This window comes from Egretta garzetta, unplaced genomic scaffold, assembly GCF_000687185.1.
Source record: "Egretta garzetta isolate BGI_Z169 unplaced genomic scaffold, ASM68718v1 scaffold584, whole genome shotgun sequence".
In the NCBI taxonomy this organism is placed as follows: domain Eukaryota; kingdom Metazoa; phylum Chordata; class Aves; order Pelecaniformes; family Ardeidae; genus Egretta; species Egretta garzetta.
In genome coordinates this window covers 1,213,801-1,218,424 of record NW_009259529.1, presented here as the reverse complement: position 1 = coordinate 1,218,424, position 4,624 = coordinate 1,213,801, and the positions used below count along the sequence as shown (strand labels likewise).

General features: G+C 41.4%; 1 protein-coding gene across 1 annotated transcript in view; it reads right to left on the bottom strand.

Moving 5' to 3' along the window:
• KCNQ5 (potassium voltage-gated channel subfamily Q member 5) overlaps positions 1-4,624 on the bottom strand; it is a 209,304-nt gene that overhangs the window by 169,362 nt on the left and 35,318 nt on the right. The window lies entirely within an intron of this gene.

Genomic DNA, 4,624 nt, shown 5'->3' with positions numbered 1-4,624 from the left:
TATCTGTAATAAATACAATCAAAAACTATATATCTCAATTACTGAGTTCATGTAAATGGTTTATAAGTTCAACATAATATAGTACAAGACTGTAAATTGGTTATAAATGGGGCATGAATAAATTTAGACTTAAAATTACAGAAAGATATTTAAACACCTGAGAATTAGAGCTCTGAAATGGTTGTACAGGGCAAGAAAACTAAATTGCTTTAATATGAGTCTCCTAAGCTTATGAAAGGGTAGATATAAAAAAAATAGGAGAAATTCTGGAGACAAAAAAAGGGTAATGTGAGTCTTGTGTATCCAATTTGTGCCATCAAATTAAAAGGAGACTGGACCGTAACATCCTTCATTATAATGTTTATTGTATGAATCTCATAATGAGAGCCAACCATAGCTCCCTATGGGATTTGGGAAAACATTTAGCTGTCTTGGAAAAAACAGAAAGTGAGAAGACCAGGAGAAGGAGGATGCTGACTTGGAAGCTGGAGTTCAGCCATGTAAGACAATCACTTGCTCTCCTGCCTTCTCCAGCTTCCAGACACACAGTTGGTGTGTTCAGCTCACTTGATCATGGCCAAGTTACTCTGAAAATTTGGGATTAAGAACAGTTTTTATCCACAGGTCAGACTACTGGGACAACCTGTCTTGTTTTATTTTGGTTGCTTCCCCCTTGCCCCCCATTAGTATAGCTACCAAGATCACCCAGGGATATTGTTTATCAAACGTGTTGTCAATACACAGAAGAGGATTTGGCAATGCCCTCATTATCTGCAGCGCATTTCTAGAGACAATATAGTATCTCTTCATGCAGCCTTCTCTATTACAGGAATATAGGTCTGAGCATTACAGATAAAGGCTAGAGAAGGAAAACTTCAAGCCAAGGATGTGTTAGAGTCCATACAGGCAAGCAATCTGCCTGACCAAGAATGACACTGTGATAGTAACATATTACCAGTGGAGCTCCCTTTAGTTTTATCATCATATGAATCCAACATAAATTATTTTGGCACCATATTAATCCGTAGGAAGAAGCAGGTTTAATCTTGGACTGGAAAAATACTTTAAATGAGGGTTTGGATTGTACCCAACATGAGGTTTTTATTAGTCAGTTTTCTGTACAGACTGAGAATACTTCATACACTCCGGTAAATTGTGTCCAACCACAAATGCTATAAACTCAAATCTGTTGTGAGTAGCAAAGTTACTCACGGGCCAATGAACTTTTGCCCCTGATTAAAACATTCAGAAGATCTGTCTTTTATCTCTATAGGAACTATAGAAAATGTTTTTCTTCTATTGATCTAACTTTATCTACTAAACCATGTCTGTGTAGTTGATAGTGCCACATATCTTTGAGTTTATGAAGACAGCCACTGCTGGAAGCCCTTCCTCAGCTGTTCACATGAAGGTAAGGAAGGACAAGTGTGGGGTTACCGTACCCCTCTTTGATGTTCCACTTGCTCATCCTCCACTTCCCTAGAAGGCTCATTCTTCTGTTTCCAGTTCTACCCTATCAGAGCACCAAACAGTGACTGGAAATTACTGGAAATTAGTCTTGTGGTGACAGGGAGTCCAGTCTTGCAACTACACTGAAGCCACCAAAACCAGCTTGCACTTTCTCTGAGGCAGAGCACATGCATGGGGCACTTTTGTGAAAGACACTGGCATTACTCTCCTGGTTTTAATTAAATTGAACTAGATTTTCTGTGGTTGTGAAAGACTGGCCGTCTTCCTTTTTGTGTCCTCTCTGAAAATCTCATGAGGTCCTCAGGGTTTTAGGAAAATTCTTTTTGACCCATTTCTGCGTTTGTCAGTGATTTCATGCTTTTAAAAATCAGGGCTTATGTGGCTTAGGATTTTAAAGCCTCTTTTAAGATGTGACATTAGCACTCACATCCCTCTGCATTTTGGTGAAATCGAGTGTCCAATTTCCAGGAGACTTTAGGTTTATATCGATTCAAAGAGGTATCTAGCAGGGCTTATGAGAGCATCAAAGCATTTGGACTTAGTGTGAATTAGGCACCTAGAGTACTTTATCAATTTTAGACTACAATAAGGATATTATCTGAACCTGTTGGAGCCTTTAGGCTCCACAGTGCCTACATTGCTTTGAAAATGGAACTAAGGCTGCAATGATGCTTAGATAATTTTGGAAATGCTGCCCTTTATCTTCTCATAGACTGTACTTTTCTCTAACATAGATTCATAGTAAAAGAAAAAAAAAAAACAACTTTTCATTTCAGATCTCTCTACTGTTGTTTTTTCCCTTGGACTCAAAAGCAAAACTTCTACTGAAACCGGTGATGTGTCTGCTTTGAAATCAGCACCAGAAAAAAACCATGGAACATAATTGAGCTGTGTGGATTTCTAGAGGATATGTTGAAAACATCTCTGTGGAAAAGATATCAGTGTCTATTCACAGTAATTGCAACAAAACATTATTGTTTCCTTATTAAATTCTGCCAAGAGTTTGTGTATGATTCTATGTGATTTCTGCACACTAGAGCAGAGTCCTCCAAAGTTTAATCCTCTTTATTTATAATGCTAAGGTGCTTCTCACACGTGGTAGATAAGCTACACTAACATAAAGGTGTATTCACTGATACAGGACATTTCTGGTAGCAGCTCAGTGACCTGCCTTCATTACCTACAGGAAGAATATTTCATTACTATCAGAGTGAAGTTCATCTAAAGTAGGAAAATTCTGTGAGCCAAAGATGGTAGTGAAAACCTATGTACTAGTTATGTACAAACCCTATGTAACTAGATAGTTGGGTTTCCTGTAAGACAATCTGTGACAATTTTTATATATACAGACCTCTCAGCATCTTCAACAGATGTTACACATGAAGAGAAGCACAGAAGTCATATAAAAAGCTGCAAGACAAAGAGCATGCGGTGCAGAAAATGGCAGTGGAGAGGTCTGGGATGACTTACACAATGGACATGAGGTGAAAGCAGAAAGGAAAGAAGCAAAAAATAAAGAAAGGCAGGCAAACCTGAACTTTGGCTCCTACTGGGATCTGAATTTGTTAGAAGTGGACTGCTGCACTATAGCCACCTTGTTTCACAGCTCTAAGGGAAGCAGGAACTGCAATGCTGAGCGAGCACCCTGCTCCCCGTCACGCCACCCGCCGGCTCCGTGCCAACGCGATGCTCCCACCATCCCTCTCGCACATTTTCTCATCACTGCATCCCATCGGTCCCCCTGGCATGGGCAGTGTTGCACAGCCCAGCCGGCCGCTCTCCTTCCTGCATGCTCCGCTACTGCTGCCATCCCCACAGCGCTGGGAACTGCATTTACATTTTAGCTTGCGCTGGCAGAGGTAGACAGCCAGCAATTGAGAATAATAGATATTGCCACTCTGAGAGTGACATTTTATTTAACTGACAAGAAAATGCACAGGGGTGGCTGCAAGCTTTATCGGTGATGAGATTTGAGCTGCCAGCTATGACTATGTTCAAATTTTCTCTTATCCCAGCTCAACTGTTGATTTGCAACAGCTCAGACTTAACAAACAGCATAGGGGTGGCACAGCTGTTCCCGAATCTTAAAGGCTACTGCAGCAAAACCTTTGCTTTTGCCCTGTTGGCAGCGATACAAAGTATGTTATATGTATACATATATATGCGTATATGTTACTTGTACATGTTCTCCATTGTTTTTTACTTATTAATTTATATATAACAGGTTCACCTCTTTCACTTAAGACCTTCAGTGTTCTCTAAATAACAAAAACCATATAAATGCCTCGTGAAAGCAAGTATCTTTTGTAGCTCTGAAGACAGAGATAACAATTATTCAGGCTGCCTTGTGATCTTAATACAGCAACGTTCATTATCCCTCTATTAAGGAATATTTTAAAACAAAAGTGGATAATTACTTTGGGGTCAGATGGCCGGGTATAAAGAGCTGGGTTAGTAGGACCAAAAAGTTCCCACAGAACCAAACCCAGAACCTCATACATTCATATTCATCTTATGGTATTTCATGGTGTGCCTGGGCAACACAAGACAACCTTGCGTCCCGCACTGATGCATGTCCTGCAATCTGTGTGCACCTCTGGAAAACTGGTGAACGCCACAGCTGTGTAAGCAGAGGGCACAAATGAAGTCAGGCTTGATTAGGACCTAGAGGCATTTCATTTTGCAACCTGCTTACCATTGGAGGGCAGCTCTCCCAGCAGGATCCACCCCTGGGGGTTTCCACCAGTTGCCACGGGAAGCCCCCACACTGCCCTCCCTCCCAGGCTGGCTGCCCCCAGCCACGTGCGAAGGGTGCTGGGGGAGCGAAACCCTTCCCTGGAAGGCAGGGGGAAAGTCGCAGAGACTGCTGCTTGTCTTCTGGATGAGTCTGGCATTAAACATAACAGAGACGTTGTGAACGTGTTCAACACACAGTGTTCTTGCAGTTTACTCCTATTCTTTTTACAGCAAGGATGACAGGGTTGCGTTAATACAGCACTCAGCTGGTCTTTACAAAATCTCAGCTGGAAGTAAATATCACACATGCCCATGTACACAAAGCTCAGCTCATCCCAAGGCCAATGCCGCTGATAGCAATGCAGCATATACGGATTAAGCTTGTCCATATCACTTCAAGGTGAATTTAGTCACTCTT